Here is a 19,699-nt window from a genome sequence, read left to right as displayed (position 1 = left end):
GGAAAGGCAGGTGCCTCTGAGTTTGTCTCAGTCCTTGGAACCCTCAGAGGATGGGTTTCCAGATGAGCCATTGTTCCAGAAAGCGCCCCCTCCGCCCAGACTCCCCTCAACCCTCCAGCACATGGACCCTAAGCTCTGACTCAGAGGTAGGGTCGCTGCCACAGTGCTGATGAAGGAGACTCAGCAGCTTGTTAAGAATCTGGGGGGCCAGATTGCGGCAGTGCCAGACACATCCACCAGTGAGGGGGACGCCCGAAGGGGGCCCCGCACGCGGGTACAGAAAGTTCAGTGTGGGAGCCCAGCCAAGCATGTAGGAAAAGGGCTCTGGTGTCAGCGCTGCAGCTAGTTAGCAAAATCCCACCCCTTCTCTGATGGCCAGTGTCTTCATCTGTCGAATCTGAGTACGAATGCCTGCCTTGCGGGCTTTGGCTCCTGAAGTTTGCTAGGTAGCTCTTCACTTCCTTCCTTTCTCGGCTCTGTCTTTGAATGTTGAGGCAGGAAACCACTTACTAAATATCATTTACTTGAGATTTCCCTTGCAGTTCATTGGAAACAAGGAGAGACAGAGAAAGAGAGAGGAACAGAGAAAAATCTCAGATCTGAGAGGATTGGGACCCCCGGACTTGTAGCCCCGGGTTCTGCTGCTAACTGGCTGTGTGGCCTTAGGGGAAAACATTCTACCTCCCTGAGTAGGCCTCATTTTCCTCATTTCTACCATGAATGTCATCAACGAGGAAGTAATTTCTGGTATTTTATAGTACACAAAAATTCTGACTCGTTCTCATTCAGGATTATTGCATACCTTTCACATGCCAGGAACGACCCTGAGGTCCCTGCTTTCCAGGTGTCTGTGTCCTGGGGAGAGAGAGATAATAAATAGACAAATCCATGGCAAGGGTCAGATGGTGACAAGCACCACGATGGGAAACAATGCAGGGCAATGTGATGGAGACCGATGTGGCTGGTGGGTGCTGGCTTAGACACCGTGGGAGGCTAGTGCTGTTTGAGCAGAGAGCTTAATGACGGGAGGAAGGGAGCCCAGACTATCTGGGGGAAGAATGTTCCAGGCAGGGAGCCACAGCAGGTCTGAAGCCTGGAGCTCCCAGCAACAAGGCCAAGGGACTGGAGCCCACTCAGTGTGGGAGAGGTGAGCTGAGGCGGACAGGTGGGAGGTGGATGGAGGAGACAGGAGGGCTTTCATTCTGTGTCAGTTCTCAGAACTGTAGTTCAGTCTGTGCGTGACCCACGTCCCATGTGGTGAGAGGGGAGAGGTGGGGGCTGTCTGGGAGGAGGAGGGGCAGGCAGGCATGGTAGGGCTTCTTGGGGAACTTGGGGGCTCATGACTGAAGGAAGGAGGCTGGAAAGGGGATGCCTTCCAGTTCATCTCGTATTTTCAAACTCTGAACTCAACGATGTAGAACAATGAGGAGAGAAACCCTGAATTCCCGTGTATTTCCTCCTCGAGTGAGGACATAGAGATAATTGATGTCAATGCCTATGCTTTGTCTCTTGGCTTACTTTTAAAGTATTTGCAAAAACTGAATCGTTATGTGTTGTGCAGACAATTGTTCTCATATTATCTTCCAAAACCGTTATTTGATAAAACCTTTTGAAAGCAAAGTAGAAGAAAAAGCCATGAGTTTTCTGGCCTTGATTTCTCCCGAGGGAGGGGTGGTGTGGCGTGGCTATGGGGCTGATATAAGTGGACATCTACTTTCCAGAAGGGGTACAGGCAAGTTCAAGTCCTCTAAAACAAATAAAAGAAATAGTAAAAAGTAAACCGAGACATGAATAAGAAAAGCCAGACTGGAACTGGATCCCTGAGTCTAAAGCAAAGGGCAAATAAATATGATCAGCATTCCTGAGCTCCTTCTCCCCGGCACCTCTCCTGGAAGTCCATCAAAGAGGGAGGCTCCAGAGGGTGAGCCGCGGGAAAGAGGGGAAGAGCAGACAGAGGCCCACTCCCAAATGCGCCCCACAGAATCTGGTAGACTTGGATCAGAACTTCCTCCCCACAAGTAATAGTGACCCTCTGGCCATCTCAGAAAAGTCTGCTGGGGACACCCAGCCCAAAGGTCACAACTAAGACCCTTCCCAAGGTGACTGATGTGGACCACACTGTACATGGATCCCACTTCCTGACTCAGAACCCTCCAAACACATAACACAGACTAACTGCATCTGTGCCTGCCATGTATTCTTTTTTTTTTTTTTTAAGATTTTATTTATTTATTTGACACAGAGAGAGAGTGCACAAGCAGGGGAGTGGCGGGCAGGGATGAAGCAGGCTCCCCGCCGAGCAGGGAGCCCAATGCGGCACTCGATCCCAGGACCCTGGGACCATGACCCGAGCTGAAGGCAGACGCTTAACCGACTGAGCCACCCAGGTGCCCCCTGCTATGTATTCCCAACCGGTTCCTTGCTGATCTCCTCTGTCTCTCCCTTCCAGCCTCCTTGGCTTGGCTTCTGCTGGAATAGGTCAGGCCCATTCCTCGCTCGGGGCCTTTGTGCATTTGCTGTGTCCTCTGCCTGGAAGGGTCTCCCTCAGACGCTCACATGGCCCACTCTCTCCTTTCACTGAGGGCTGTGCTCCAACTTGACCTCATCACAAAACTTCCGGGGCTCCCCCAGACAGCTTGCCCGGCAGCCCTTCCCACTCCTGTTAGAAGACTGACCTGGCTCTGCTCTGTCTCCCTCACGAGAATGTAAACTCGGGAGGGCAGAGACTTTGTCCCTTCATCATTGTCATACCCATGTCACAGTTCCTAGCAGAGTTGACACTTGATAAATATTTGCTGGATGAATGCTCTGAGTTGTGGGGCAGAGTCCTGCTTGCTGGCCCATCTAGTGTCTCAGTACAAGCTTGGTTCATGTGCCTACAGATATCATTCCCATTGATTGTATCCCCTGGTTGTGTGTGTGGGGGGTGTGTGTGTGTGTGTGTGTACATGCATGCATTTGAGTGTTAAGAATAGTTCTAATAAACTGCTTTTTTTTAACTTTTGAAAATTGTAAAAAATAGGCATGTTTGCAAGTTCAGGGGCCCATTTGGCCAGCAAATAGAGGAAAACTCTAAAACTTGAGCCTCGAAGCCCTGTGCTAGAACTCAGGGAGGGAAGCTGGCACGCCTTCCTGCTGCCTCACCCCGTGGGCACACAGAGGGGATGCTGTTTAGGACAGGCCTGGCCTCTGGGCAGTGCTGAGGACGGATCGCAAAGAGATCCTGCTAGTGACAGGAGCTATGACTTATTGACTCAGATCTCTTTAGGGCCTTCATAACTCCCACGTAGCCCCAAGACCTCTGTGGCTTCACTTACATTAGGTTGGGAGTGTTTGATTGTTTTTTTGTTTGGTTTCTCTGTTCACATGAAGCATTTAAAGGTCATGAAAGAACCTCAAGACCTCTGAGTTCTCTTCACCTGGCTTCCTCTCTCTTCCCTGGGGCAGTGGGAGGGAGAGGAGCCTGTGCTGATGAAATCCCTGGAGGCAGGATCAGGAGGAGGGTGGGCACCTGTGTGGGGTTCTCACGGCTCTCACTGAGTAGGTCTTTGTGGTCTGGCTTGCATTCATAAGCACTGACATCATTTAGCATTTGCTAATCCAAAATGCACTAAGCACATACATTTTAAACCTCTGAGGTCATTCAATGACTCTTTACTGAATGCCTGCTATCATGCATTAAGACAAAAAATCAAATTCTGCCTTGCTTTTTCAAGAGCTAAATTCCAGTATGTAAAGGAGGGGGAAATGCAGCAATTCTGTGGTAAGCTGGTACTGAGGGAGCCCCCAGGGGCTCTACAACCACTGGGGTTCCAAAGGCCAAGATCAGAAAACCTCTGGGCGAGAGTAGTTTTAAATGTTTAAAAAAAAAAAAAGTGTTCTTTTCAGGTCTATATGAAGAGTTGATTTTAAGTAACATGCCTCTAATTTTTTTGTTTTTTAAAGATTTATTTATTTGAGGGGGCGCCTGGGTGGCTCAGTCGTTAAGCGTCTGCCTTCGGCTCAGGTCATGATCCCAGGGTCCTGGGATCGGGTCCCACATCGGGCTCTCCCTGCTCAGCGGGAAGCCTGCTTCTCCCTCTCCCTCTCCCCCTGCTTGTGTTCCTGCTCTCGCTATCTCTCTCTGTCAAATAAATAAAATAAAATCTTAAAAAAAAAAGATTTATTTATTTGAGAGAGTGAGTGTGCGAGCATGGGGAGGGGCAGAGGAAGAGGATCTCAAGAAGACTCCCTGCTGAGCTTGGAGCCCAACACTGGGCTCGATGAAGGGGATGCGGGGCTCCATGCGGGGCTCGATTCCAGAACCCTGAGATCAGGACCTGAGCCGAAACCAAGAGTCAGAGGTTTAACTGACTGAGCCACCCAGGTGCCCCACATGACCCCAGTTTAAACCAGTCTGGTTAACCCTCTGGCAAACTACTGACATTCCCACTGCTTGGTAGGTAGACAGAACTGAGTGTTGATTTAGAGAAAGGAAGGACTTAAACTAACCAAGTTTTGCATCTAAAACACTAGGGCGCCCAAGTATGCATCTAGATGAGTCAGAATCCTCTAGATTTTCTGGCATCATATTGCTCAAATCATATTAGGCTATCACGATTCTGACCATTGAACATGAGGTATGTTTACTGTGGTGTGGTCAGTTTAGTCAGTGGCAGGAAATATTTTTCTTTTTGGCAACTGATTTGAAGGTTAGCTGCCCCGAGTAGTTGGATTTTCTGGATCTTTTCTCAGGCAATATGGGAAACAGATGGTGAGCACATAGTCATTCTCTTTCCCATCTGATCATCTGGGCAACTATTGAGGTTGACAGGATGGTTCCAATGTTCAAGTCACGATGGTTCTGTTAGAAATAATTCAATTTGCATCTAAGGATAAATAACAAAATACAACTTTTCCTAAGTGAGGTATAAATTGGATATCTTTGAAGTAATACATTTTGAAGAATTTAAAATGTCCAGCACTTTTGAAAACACATAACCTTTAATGAGTTGATTTTTGTTTTACCATTAGTTTTCCTTTTGTTTTGAATTTCATCTTTATGTAGCTGACATGTTTGATGATAACATGATTATTTCCAAACAAACAGATGCATATTCAATAACCATTGTATTAGCCTCATTGTAAAGGTCATCATGTATCAAATCAAATGCTGTTGACACCAACATCAGAAATTTATATACACGCCCACACACGTACATGTCTGTGTATGTGTTCACACATACATGTGCTTAACATACGGAGAGGGAGAAACACTGAATTATAGCTTATATCACCCAAATATATACTTAACACCGAAGTGATACTCATTTTTAATTTTAAGGAGTTGTTTCCCAGGCAAATCAGTAAGGTGTGCCTATTGTCTATAACTTACTTTTATTTTTATTTTTTAAAGATTTTTATTTATTTGAGAGAGAGAGAGAGAGAGCAAGCACATGAGAGGGGGGAGGGTCAGAGGGAGAAGCAGACTCCCCGCCGAGCAGGGAGCCCGATGCGGGACTCGATCCAGGGACTCCAGGATCATGACCTGAGCCGAAGGCAGTCGCCCAACCAACTGAGCCACCCAGGCGCCCTATAACTTACTTTTAAAAAGACCCAAAGGCCAAGTGTGTAGCTCAGGGCCGCTCAGAGGTTAGATAAAGGCTGTGTGGTCAATGCCGTGTCCCAGGTCCCATGGTGTCCTTCAGGCCCATTTGCTGCCACCCTGGTTTCTCACACCTGGCACCTGGCACCTTTGCATACCTACTAAGTTGGAAAGTAGTTCAATACTTAAGGGCTGGAGGCTGGAGTTGGACCCGCAGGCAAATCCTAGAGGTTCTTTGAGGTTTTTTCGTTCATTCAAACAAGCAACTATTGAGCAACTGCTCTGTTCTGAGTTACAGGTGAATCCACACACACCACTGCTGGTCAGAGCCTAGTGAGGGATGACATAATGCCATGCAGGGGACCCTGTTTTCACAGGTGCCTTGGACCATCTAACAGAGGCTGTGAAAACAGGGAAAATGTAACTTCATGTAATAGTTTCCTAGGGCTGCTATAACTAAGTACCACAAACTGGATAGCTTAAAACAACAGAAATTTATTGTCTCCCGGTTCTGGAGGCTGGAGGTCAGAAATCCTGGTGGCAGCAGGACCATGTTGCCTCTGAAACCTGGAGGGGAGAATCCTGTCTTGCCTTTTGTTTGCTGCCAAGCCTTACCTTTCCTGGGCTTGTCAAGGCAGCCCTTGAATCTCTTCATCCGTCCTCACATTGTCATCATCTCCTCATGTCTCTCTCCACGCGGTGTTCTCCATGTGTCTCCTCTTCTCGGAAGGACACCAGTCACATTGTATCGAGGGCCCGCCCTATTCCGGTATGACCTCATCTTCACTAATGACATCTTCAAGGACCCTAGTTCCAAATAAGGTCACTGTCTCTGCTCCTGGGAGTTAGGACTTCAACATATGTTTTTGGGGGACATAATTCCACCGCAAACACCATTTCATTCTGTAAAATTAATATAAAGCTTGAGGAGATGACCATGCCTACCCTGTTCCACTTCCTCTTTGGAAATTCTTGATCTATTAAAAAATAATTTTTAGGGGTGCCTGGGTGGCTCAGTCAGTTAAGTGTCTGCCTCCAGCTCGGGGCATGATCCCAGGGTTCTGGGATCGAGCCCCACATCGGGCTCCCTGCTCCACGGGAAGCCTACTTCTCCCTCTCCCTCTACCTGCAGCTCCCCCTGCTTGTGCGCTCTCTCTCTGTCAAATAAATAAAATCCTTTTTTAAAAAAAATAATTTTTAGAAAATGTTGTAGCAGGACTGGCAACATTATAAACATGGTAGAACACTAAATGTTTTCAGTCAACAAAAGAATTTATAACACAAGATAGAGTGTGATAGAGTTATGTTATTCACAAGATGACAGAATTTGCTTAAAAATCTTTATAGTATATTCTGGGAAGTGGGATCCAAGTGTTAAGTTTCCTGATGAATGGTGGTTTATTTTAATCCCATCAGTTTATCCTGGTCAGCGATTATGTCACCTCATTAGACATAACTTCAGACACCTACTCTTGAGGCTTTTGGTGAAAATGAGACTGGGCCACGGGGCCCGGCCTCCCCACATAGCATGCCCCCTCTTTGGAAAGAAGCCACTTTTTTTTTTCTTGAAGCGTGCGCAGTTCCTTCCCCTCTATCTGCTGAGCCACGTTGCTCTGGAACAGCACTGCTCATGCCCTCATGCCCCTGACTCCCAGTAGAGCCGGCTGCTCTTGCCCGCTCCTTGTCTGCACCCGGCCTGCTCTCTGCCAGAGGAGGGGCGTGCTCCGGCCAGCCCGCAGGTGGCTGCTATTTGCGGCAGTGAGCTCCCCGGGCAACACTGTGCTGGCCCCGGATCTTAAGCCTGTTTGCTCTTGGTCAGTGACCTAAAGAGGGCTCAAGGGCTCAAGACAATTTTCTGAGTGCTGCAAGCGTTCTCCTGAGACACTGCGATTGCTCCTATAATATATTCCCCACCTTTGGATGGAGAGGGATTGCTTTGCCCGACCACATTGCTATTGCCCCAGAGAAATGATAGTAATAACCACCAGTTACTGAACACTTACCGTGGATTAGGCACTGTGCTCAACTTGCCACATGACTTCTCTCATTTAGCCTACACAAAATCTGAGGAGGCTGGTGCAGACATCAAAGTCATGTTATGGGTAAGGAATCCAAGGCACAAAGTAGGTGGGCTACTTGCCCAAGGTCACGCTGTTGGTATCTTTGCAGAGCCACTCACACGCAGGTGCTCTGACCCGAGGGACAAGCCTGGTCCATTCTAGCCACCTCTGGAGGACAATGGATAGATGACCAGTGAACGGGTAGATGGATGGGTGGATAAGAGAGCAATAGATTGACCTCTGCACAGTGAACACAGTTGGCCTGCCCTAGGCTATCTCAAGCCCTTCAGATAATGTCACATACCTAAGTCACAGACATGCTCTGAGGTAGTAGCACACCGGGGTTGAGAGTCTGGGCTGTGGGGTGACAAAAACTGTCTTTGAATTCCAGTTCCATCACTTCCAATTTGCATAACCATGGGCAAGTTTTTTCCATGTCTGCTTGCCTCAGTTTTCTCTCACATAGAAATGGGGGAGATTATCATAGTATCTTTCTCATGGAATGTTAAAAGGATTAAATAAAATGATGCCTGTTAAATGCTTAGGTTAGGGCCTGGCAAATAACAATGCTCTCTAAATGCTGGCTAATGTAACTATTACAATTATTGAACAACAATACTTTTGTCTTGTACTTTGAAGCTTTTAAAGCTTATTAAAAGCGTTTTCTCATTTGAGGGGCACCTGGCTGGCTCAGACTGAAGAGCACGGGACTCTTGATCTTGGAGTTGTGAGTCTGAGCCCCACGTTGAGTATAGAAATTATTAAATAAATAAGTGAACCTAAAAAAAAAAAAGTTTTTTCATTTAAGCCTCAACCAGCCCCATTTATCTCTAGTTCTCAGAGGGAGAATTCATCTCGAAGAGTTTAGGTACATAAGAAATCCTAGAGCCAAAGATAATAAATGCAGAAAGGGCTGGAAGCCCCAAGGCCTGACTTGGCCCTGAGGGGTAAGACCGTCCCTGAGGAAGTGTTAAGAGTAGAGAAAAATCCAGCTTTGGCCCTTCCCTCTTCTCACTGATGTAGCCCTAGTTACTTTAGGCTGTAGATCCCCTCCAAGGTTTGATGTTGCCTTAAAGGGTTGTCCTTTACATTCCTGTGGTTTGTTTAGAGGGGCACTGGAGAGGCCGTGAAGACCCTAAGGAATGAACCTGTGTGAGAGAGATTCCAGTCTTTGAGCAGATGAATGGAGGGGAGGCTATGGCTACTTTGGTATGTCTGTGGTCTAGGAGAATTAGGCAGGCAGGTGCCTGCACTCCCAAATGGATTTGCATGCAGATCCTAAGGACCTCATATTTACATTCAGAGGGTGGGCTGCAAGGGAAGCGTTTGAGGTGCTGGGGATGTGACACACTTGCATTTTACACATGCAAACCTAGTGGTTGCTGGAGAATAGGTGGGAGGCCTGCAATGGGGAGGCTGCAGGGATAATTCAGGTGAGCAGTGCTGACTTGAGGCAACGGAGGAGAAAAGACGTTGACGTGAGAGAGATTTACGAGGTAGCAGTGACAGTTTAAACAGACTGAATAGATGTGGAAGATGAATGGGAACTGGAGTAGGAAATTTTTACAGCCAGACTGGGGGGGAGGCGTGACAGGAAATACTTCCTACAACAGTAGTTCTCAAACTTCTAGCATTCTCAGATTTTGTGGACTACTTGGAAGGCTTGTGAAAATACAGATGCTAGGTCCTACCCAAGAGTATCTGATTCCAGAGGCTGGAGCAAGACTCCAAATTTACATTTCTAGCAAGTTCCTGGGTGATCCTCATGCTGCCGGTCCTGGGACCACACTTTGAGAACTACTATCCTAGAGAATAATATAGTTACACGTTGACGTAACTTCTAGGAAAGATTTAGACATCGAGTAGCTGAGAAGATGGAGGACAGAACCTCAGGTAGGCTGAAAGGCATTGGCAAGGCAGTAATACGAGACCATGACTTGTCCATAGAGTGGCCTCTTGAGAACCTAAGCATGGTGAAAGTGAGACTTCCTTTTATAACCAGGCCCCTTTGCAGTATTACCTGTTTTTGAGAACTTCCCTTCCTCATGTTGTGAAATGGCCATTGGATATAATGAGTGGTTTTTTTTTTAAAGATTTTATTTATTTATTTGAGAGAAGAGAGAGAAAGAGAGCACGAGTGGGGAGAGGAGCTGAGGGAGAGGGAGAAGCAGACTCCCCGCTGAGCAGGGAGCCCGACGTGGGGCTCGATCCCAGGACCCTGAGATCATGACCTGAGCTGAAGGCAGACGCTTAACTGACTGAGCCACCCAGGCGCCCCGGATATAACGAGTCTTAGTGTGGTTTTCCCAAATGCAGATGCCCAAGAAGGATGTAAGTGGAAGTACCTTAAGAAGTGCAGGCAGCTCCAGGAGAGAAAGGCATGTTACGCAGGGAAGGGAAAACACAGCTACTAGGCCACAGGTAAACTGGAATTGGTGCAAAGCACATGCCTCAAAATTAGCCCAACCCAGGTGGGAGGGAACTGGCATATTTGTACAAAAATTCCCGACAGTCGGTGGTATCTGGTGATAGAGGTGGTGTGGTAATTCTTTGGCACTTCTGGTCTCAGCTTGCTGGGCAGTACAGCTTTCTGTAGTCCTGATGAAAAGAGCCTCAGTACAGAGATGCAGATGGCAGCTTTAGAAGTGGTGGAATACAGTCAGAGGGCTAAGGGAGAGACTGGATCCCGATAGAGCACCACCTGGGGTAACCTCTAGCTAAATACCAATAATGGGCCCTGATAAGCCTCCTGGTCTGGGCCTTTGGGCAACATGGCAAAGCAATAAGCAGCCTTGTGATTCTGTGTTCATTTCCATCTTGTGCATCTGGAGAAAGAGAAAGTCAGTAAGGTGAATTGATGTGGAGTAGGGGGGAGGATTCCTCTTGGTTTTCTAAGGATGCCAAGTATTTGGCGTCTGAGAATAGTACATTTTAGAGTTAATATTCTCTACCCATTCCTTACATGTAGAACTTCTTTCTTTCTTTCTTTCTTTCTTTCTTTCTTTCTTTCTTTCTTTCTTTCTTTCTTTCTTTCTTTCTTTCTCTTTCTTTCTCTTTCTTTCTTTCTTTCTTTCTTTCTTTCTTTCTTTCTTTCTTTCTAGATTTTATTTATTTATTTGAAAGAGTGAGTGAGAGAGCGAGAGAGCATATGAGCAGGGGCAGAGGGAGAGGGAGAAGCAGGGCCACTGAGCAGGGAGCCTGATGCAGGACTCAATCCCAGGACCCTGGCTGGGATCATTACCTGAGCCAAAGGCAGATGTTTAACCGACTGAGCCACCCACCTGCCCCTGTAGGACTATTCTTTACCTATTCCCTATCTGTAGAAATATTCTCTGCTTATTCCAAAAAGTAGAAGTAAGTTACAGACTGCTAATAGGGTTAGGATTTTGTGTTGGATATTCACTTGAGATTAACACATTACTAGTTTATCTCGTAGTTTCTCACTATTACTTTTTCCTGAAAATACCATGACTTGGGTAATTCTTTATTCTTCCCTGAAAGTCCTATATTCCTGGGCATCTAAAGTAGCTTTGCATTTTACTTTCAGTCCCTCCCAGTCTCTACAGCCTTGGATTCATTTTGAGATCAGTTGGAATGATATTCTGTCACCATTCAGAGTTAAGCAAAATGACAAAGAAACCAAATGTCTTTGCTACTTGTTAAGCTCCCGGGGTGATTAAATGAGGCATACCCATAACCAATCAAGAAATGTACTAATCACATTGGAGGGTTTTTTATTGCTTTTCATAAAAAGCAAAAGGAAACAGCAGTAGGAATTTTCTAGGTTAAAAGTCAGTATTAATCCCACTGACTCCTGGGGTATCTCTAAAGTACATCAAAATGCCTCTTGGGTGTTTTCCTGTCCAGAGAAATTATTAAGTATTGTTTAGCTTTAAGCTTTTTTTAAAATAAAAATCAGGACTGTCATTTATATTTGTTAAATTAAAAAAAATATACCATTGCTTTATAATGTAATGGCTTAAAAATAGTGTATTTTGGGGGCAAATACCCAGTAAAAAAAAAAAAAGGTATAAAATATTTTTTCTTGGAGGTCAAATTGGTCTTGTGTGAAAGTTACTCCATGTCAATCTTCAGCTATAAATTCTTCCTGAGACCCAAGATATGGGACATCTATTTATGGAGGCTTAGCTGTGGTGCCTGTCACTCGGCAGCCCAGCTGGGCAGTAGAGAGGTCAAGGTCTGAAGTGAACCTCACACACGGGCAGATATTTCATGCCATGACAGAGCTGAAAGGGTTGCACAGCTCACTCATTTTACAGATGAGGAAAATGAGTCCCAAAGCAGAGGAGTGATTTCCAAGGGTAACACATTTTTCAGTTGTAAACTGAATGGCACGCAGGTGGGAGATAGGGAGCATGGTAAACAGACTCTCTCTTCCCAGCCTTGGGTGCCAGTTTCTTTCTGTGCCCATCCCAAGCATTTGGGTTTGGACCAAGGCAGATCTGGAGTTGCCACTCTGGACAAGTGTTAACGTAGGGATTCACGAACTGTATTTTATGGGATGAAACTGACTGATGTTACTTAAAGATACTGTTTTGTGGTTATGTGATTTTTAGGCATGCAGTCTGAAACAAAAGAAGCCAGCCACTTTGTGTCTGTCTTGGAGCTATCACAACTGAATGTGCCTGCAAATCTCAGAGAAGGGTTATCATGCTCTGCATTTCCCACACTTGTTGGCAATGGAACCCTCTTCTCATGGACCAAGTTGCGAGACTAATGATTCTCAAGAATTCATATTGGGAAAAGTCAGTCCCAATTCCCTTGTTTACTTATGAGGAAAGGAAGCCAAAAGAGGCTTTATGGGACCAGGCTTCCATTTTGGAAAATAGCTGTCCTCAAGTTTAACCAAGTCCCAGATCATGCCCATTCTGGGCAGTTGTCTACTGAAATAATAATTCCAAAAGTACACCAAGCTAGGCTTTGGTTTGAATCTGAGGTTATCTGTTTAACTCAGGCCCCAGTGCCATCTTGATTCTCCCTGAAGTATATCTTAGGTCACTGGAGATGAGAGAACTAGTCTAGTTTTTTGGTGACTCTCAAACCACTTACATTCAATAGGTCAGCTAGACTGTCCAGTCCGTGATGAACTGGATTTCAACAATAGACCTGTACTCCAGACATCTTCCTGGGACTAAATTGGACTTGGAAACAATGGGACGGTGGTCTGCTTACCTGCCCATATTTGCCATATTGTCAAACATTCCAACTTCTAATATTATGTGACTGGCCCTGAAAATGACAAACCCTCTCATTTTCACTTTCCTCCTCGGAAAACAATCTGTTCTGGTCTTAGTGACAATGACAGAAAGAAGAGTTAGGTGTTAGTTCAAGCTCTGTCAAGTGAGTTAGGCATTTCCAGACTGTTCATTACTCATGTAGAGCATTAAGAACTACTTAATCAATTTTTTTAAAAAAAGAACTATTTAATAAATCATTATCTAAGGATGGCCTAGTTGGGTCAGCTTGTCATATACAGGCCCTGATGAAATGCCTCCTCCATACAGCCTTCTCTGGCTAACCGGAAGTGATACAACAGCTTCCTCCCCAAGACCTGCTCATGTGAAGACTAATGAACATGGAAATGTATATTCAATTTCAAAGATTGCCATCTGAGCTAGAGAAAGCTTCTCTGTTACAAATTGTGTGGCTGCCTCTATGTTCATTTTGACATCCACATGTATATATACATAAATACATGTAATGAATCATTTCTGAACATTAGGCCTTATTTTTAACAACAACAATTCAAACTAGTATTTGAGAAGTCTTTTTCCCAGGGAAACACACACTCACACACACACACACTCACACTCACACACACTCACTCACACTCACACACACACATGTATGCATACACATGCACACGTACGTATATAATTTGTGTAGGAGGGGACAGTTGGAGGTACTTGTGCCTTACAAGTCACACAAGATAATCAGCTTTGCTGGTTTACCTTTATATCTCAGACTGGAAACTCCTTAGAAGTCAGCAGTTTAAGGCTGGCCATTTTTGAGACCCCATTGATTTGTGAAGTAGTGCTAGAGATGGGCAATCAGTTGTAGATTCTGATAATTTACTCCTTAGCAATTGAATAACTGGCACAGTGGGTTCAAAGAACCATTTTGGATTAAGCTGTGGAGAGGAGGGAACAGAAGCAAAACACAGAAAATCCTTGGCTGTTCTCACTTCAGAGCAGAGATGGAGAGACATGTTGCGTCAAAGTCAGGACTCTCCTGCAATAAAACAATGAAGAGCTCACACAGAAGATAAGCCTACGTCCAAGTCCCACAAGAAATCAGGGAGGGCACCTGGGTGGCTCAGTCGTTAAGCGTCTGCCTTCAGCTCAGGTCATGGTCCCAGGGTCCTGGGATGGAGCCCCGCATCGGGCTCCCTGCTCGGCAGGAAGTCTGCTTCTCCCTCTCCCACTCCCCCTGCTTGTGTTCCCTCTCTCGCTGTGTCTCTCTCTGTCAAATAAATGAATAAAATCTTTAAAAAAAAAAAAAAAGAAATCAGGGAATGGGTCAGAGTATAATTTAACATTTTTAAATCTCCCTCTTCCATGTTTCTGTATTTTTCATGGGGTCTGACTTTAGGCAGTATCAGTAGGAGGAGGTAGGAGTATTTAGAAAGATGAGTGTGCAACATTGGTGAAACGTACTGTGCTCGACATGGATTTTGGAATGCAGATAGCACCTGGACGGTTTGATAATTTGAGAAAGCTCTTATTCACACCTATATATCCTGCTATGTTACTGGATCTGCATGTTCCACAATTGAATATGTTTAATTTTATACTGTATAATGTGTGTTTCTGATGTATTTCCACTCTGCTAATGTGTGACTTAAAGCTCTACACTATATAGAAGAGAGTGGCAATTTGAAATGTCAGTCTGTATCATTTTCTACTGCTTAGCTAGGCATTCAGCGTCCTTCATAGCAAAGTTTCTACTCTATAGTCTTCTGTTACATCTCTACATATACCTTACTTGACCTAAACCAGATTAATCTTCATTCCCCAAATATGCCACACACTTTCCCACCTCTGTGTGATTGTTCATACTATCTATAATCCTGGAATGCTCTTCGTCCTGTCATTTCTAGCTCTTCAAGTCCTATCCAAAATTTGCTCAAAATGCTGTGTCCATGCTTGGGAGTCAAGATGGCTGACTGAGCACCCACATTTATTATCACCTTTCTCAAAATCCTAATGAATGTCATGAAAAAGTTAATAATAATAAATGATAAATCAATAATAACAAAAAAGGAACTTGATAAATAGTGTCTATTAGAAATTCTATACAAAATCTCATTTACAGTGAAAATAAATGCTTTAATATACCTAGTACTGCTTAATGGGCAAGATCTATATAAAGAAAAGATCTATATAAAGAAAACCATAAAACTTTGCTGATGGATGTAAACAAGGATCTGGATGGGAAGATTAAATAATTAAAGTATCAATTCTTGCAAAATAAATCCACAAATTCAATGCAATCATAAAAAAAATCCAAGGATAATTTTCATGAAACTTGATAAGCTAATTCTTAGTACTTCTAAATGAACAAAAGCATAAAAAGCCAAGTGAACTTTAGAAGAATGAGTGCAGCTTGCCCTACAGATATCAAAACATACTAAAGAGCTATAATAATTAAAACTGCATTATACTGACTTAGGAAGAGTCAAGTAGATTAATTGAACAAGAGACTACACTTTTTAGGGAAACTGATAAGCCATTTCTAAAATTTTTATGGAAAATTTATCATCAAGGAAATGCCAAGTAAAATCACAAAATATTACCTTATACCTATCAGAATGGCTAAAACAAAAAAGACAAGAAATAACAAGTATTGGCAAGGATGTAGAGAAAAAGGAACACTCATGCACTGTTGGTAGGAATGCAAATTGGTGCAGCCACTGTAGAAAACTTGGAGAAAACACACACACACGCATATACACAATGGATATTACTCAGCCCTAAAAAAGAATGAGATTTTGCCATTTGCCAAAACATGGACAGACCTAGAGGCTATGATGCTAAGTGAAATAAGTCAGTCAGAGAAAGACAAATACCATATGATTTCACTTGTATTTGGATTTTAAGAAACAAAACAAACAGACAAAGCACCCCCTCTTAAATACAGAAAACCAACTGGTGGTTACCAGAGGAGAGGTGGAGGGGGGAGGGGTGAAATAAGTAAAAGGGATCAAGAGTACACTTATTGGTTTTTTTTTTTTAATTTTTTTAGAGACTTTATTTATTTGTCAGAGAGAGAAAGAGAGAGCACAAGAAAGGGGAGTGGCAGGGAGAGGGAAAAGCAGTCTCCCCGCTGAGCAAGGACGTGGGGCTCCATCCCAGGACCCTGGGATCATGACCTGAGCCGAAGGCAGATGCTTAACTGACTGAGCCACCCAGGTGTCCCAAGAGTACACTTATTGTGATGAGCCCTGAGAAATGTATAGAATTGTTGAATCATTATATTGTACACCTAAAATTAATGTAACATTATATGTTAATTATACTTCAATAAACAAAAGAAAAAATTAAAATTTATATCATATCAAATACAAGAAGAACCAAAACTCTCTTAAAAATAAAACAAAAGGTGGGAGGACTTGCTTTTCCAGATATTAATGCAGGTCATAAAACTATAGAATTAATACAGTATGGTATCAGTACAGAGATAGACAAACAGACCAGTGGATAGGGTACAGAGTCCAGAAAAAACTCATACGTATCTGGAAAAGATTGATAACAGAGGAGGAATTTCACCCAGTGGGGAAACAATGGAATTTTTAGTAAAAGGTGCTGACACAATTGGCTATCCTTATGCAAAAAAATAAAATTAAATTAAATCTCTTATTCATACCATATCCAAAAACATAACAATTTCCAGGTAGATTAAAGACTTAAATGTGAAGGGTAAAACTCCAAGCTTTTAGAAGAATACATAGGAATATATCTTCATGATCGTGGGGTAGAAGGATTTTTATTCTCCTAGTCATGAAGGAGAATAATGATGAAGTTGACTACATGAAAATTAAGAGCTCCTGTTCATCAAATTCCAGTACAAAAATAATAAAATGACAAGCAAAGACAGGGGGAAGATATTTACAACACATATTAACTATCAAAGGATTATTGTCCAGAATAAAGAGGGTTTAATAGATCAATAAGAAAAGGGCCAACAACTTAACAGAAAAATGGGCAAGAGAATTAAACAGACACTTCTCAAAAAACAATAGAACACCCAAATATCTAATAAACATATGAAAAGGAGTTCAACTTTACTAGCAAGTCATAGAAATGCAAATTAAAACCACAAGATTATACTATTACACACCTACGAGATAGACAAAATTTAGAAAGCTTCATCTCAAGTGGTAGCCAAATTAGGAGCACACACGACTGATGGGAACGTAAGTTGGTACCAATACTGGAAAACGGGTAGCATGATTTATTAAAGTTGAAGATGAGCATACTCCTTGACTCGTAATTTCTACTCCTACTTATATACTCCCATCATTTAATTGTTTATGACCACCAGAATCCATGTGCAAAAATGTTCATCTCATTCTTAAATGACAAAAGCTGGAAATACACAATTCTGCCTCAACAGTAGACTGGATAAATCGAAGTATAGCCATACAATGGAATATTCTACAATAATAACAATCAACAAACATGATATTAAGTGAAAATCATTTGTAAAATTATATACTAAACTTACTAAGCTATAAAATAATTACAAAATATAAGAAGTAAGGAAGTCATTAAAGGCTAAGTCTCCTTCTAGCTTTACCATTCTTAATGTACGACTTACCCTCATAGTCTCAAGATGGTTGCTCTGTCCCCAGACATTACATCTGTGTTCCAAGCATAGAGAAGGGAAGAATGTCAAAAGCAAAACAGTACATGCCAGCTGAATCTGACCCCGCACATCAGTAAAATTATACCTTTCCAGAAGCCTTATTCCCTAGAATTACACTTAAATCTTACCGGCAAAACTGTGACATGGTTTACCCCTAACTCTTAGGGATTTGAGGAGAAGCGTATTTTTTAAATGAAGATATTTTTGTGCCAAACTAAATTGGGGTTTTGTTAATAAGCAAGAAGTGGAGCATATATATTGCTTAGTCAACTAGTGGTGCTGTGGTAAGGAAGAACCTAGAACAGTGCTTGGTGCATTGTACATAATAAACATTAGTTAAAGGAATGGGATTTTTTATATTATAAAATCCACAATCCCCCGAATGACAGGGAAGGGGGATCAAGATGAGAGCCGAGCACCAGCTACAGAGGAAACCAGGGCAGATGGAAGAGAGATCTAGGATGAAGTGGATACAATGATCGAATGCTACTTGAGGTCATTGAAAATCCCGAGAGCAGAGTTAGACATAAAGCTTGAAGTAGTTAGGGCTCCATCTCTAGAATTGCGCTCTTCAACACCACAGCCACCAGCTACATGTGGCTATTTAAGTTTAAATTAAATAAAAAGTATAACAACTCAGTCCTGCAGACACATGAGTCACATTTTAAAAGCTCCATAGCCACTTGTGGCCAGTGGCCTCCATAGTGGAGAGTGCTGGTACGGAACATTCCCATCACTGCAGAAAGTTCTATTGAATACTGCTTGTCTAGAAGAATTAAGCCAAGGGAAAAAAGAGAGAGAGAGATACCAATTTACAGAAAAACAAACTCTTGTGCAGGAAAAGAAAAAGAATCATAATATATGGGGTTCCTCTGTGAATAGCCTTTGCTAATCATAATGTAAACACCTAATTTTGAATTACCTAAAGTAGAACTTTATTGGGAGGATGCTGGCCTGAGACAAGGCTTGTGTCTGGTAAGAGTGGGGGTTCATAGGGAAGAGTGCTAAAGCCTCACATTCCAAGGTGGGAACCTAACAGATAATGCCTGTGACCAAAAAAAGCAGAAAAGAGCAATAGAGACATTTTGTTAAATGTATACAGACAAATAAAAAAGATTCAGCTAAAAGAGTTAAACTGATTGTCTCAATGGAGGGAAAAAATAGAGGAATGGTGGGAACAGGGAGCACCAATTTAGGAATAAGCCTTGCAAAACTATTTGATTCTTAAAAGATGTGCAGATATGATTTGATTAAAATAATAAATAAAATAGAATAAACTGCAAAAACAGGCGCGCCTGTTGCAAAAACAGGTGACTCAGTCATTTAAACATCCGACTCTTGATTTCGGCTCAGGTCCTGATTTCAGGGTAGCGAGTTGGAGCCCCACAGCGGCTCCATGCTCAGCACGGAGTCTGCAAGAGATTCTCTCTCCCTCTGCCCCTCCCGCTCATGCTCTCTCTCTCTCTCTAAAATAAATAAATAAATCTTACAAAAAAAATAAAAAGAATAAACTACGAAAACAAAAGCTCTGTTACCATGTCATCTTCTCCATCAAGTCTATTCTGGTCCACAGACATGATACTTCTATACTTTGATATTTAGGAACACATCGTCTGAAACTCTGCTCTTGACACCTATCTGCATCCTGCTTTGCTCTGTAGTTAGTTGTATAGGCTTATAGTCAAACTCTGATTGGTTCATAAATTCTTTGACTACTGTCTGATTTCAGAAGCGTCACAATATTGTAGTCTAATACAGAGTAAAGCATGAAGACTCCAGTAAAATGTTTAAACATGGTAATAATAAGGGGTTCCTGGGTGGCTCAGTCGGTTAAGCATCTGCCTTCAGTTCAGGTCATGATCTCAGGATCCTGGGATTGAGCCCCCCTTGGCCTCTGCGCTCGGGGGGCTGGGGGGGGATCTGCTTGTCCCTCTGCCTCTGCCCCTCTCCCTCCTCGCCCTGTCTCTGTCTCTTTCTCAAATGAATAAATAAAATCTTTTAAAATGGTAATAATAATTTAAAAATAATAATAGTCAACGTTTATGGTGCCCTTACTATGTACAATGCATGTGATAGGAGCCTACCGATAAATCAGGGGGTCATTTATTCTTCCACAGAGATGGCCATAGATAGGGCAGGAAAATTGAGTGGTTCTTTCATGCCTAAG

The sequence above is a fragment of the Neomonachus schauinslandi genome, chromosome 3, assembly GCF_002201575.2.
Source record: "Neomonachus schauinslandi chromosome 3, ASM220157v2, whole genome shotgun sequence".
Classification (NCBI taxonomy): domain Eukaryota; kingdom Metazoa; phylum Chordata; class Mammalia; order Carnivora; family Phocidae; genus Neomonachus; species Neomonachus schauinslandi.
This window is presented reverse-complemented; position numbering follows the sequence as displayed.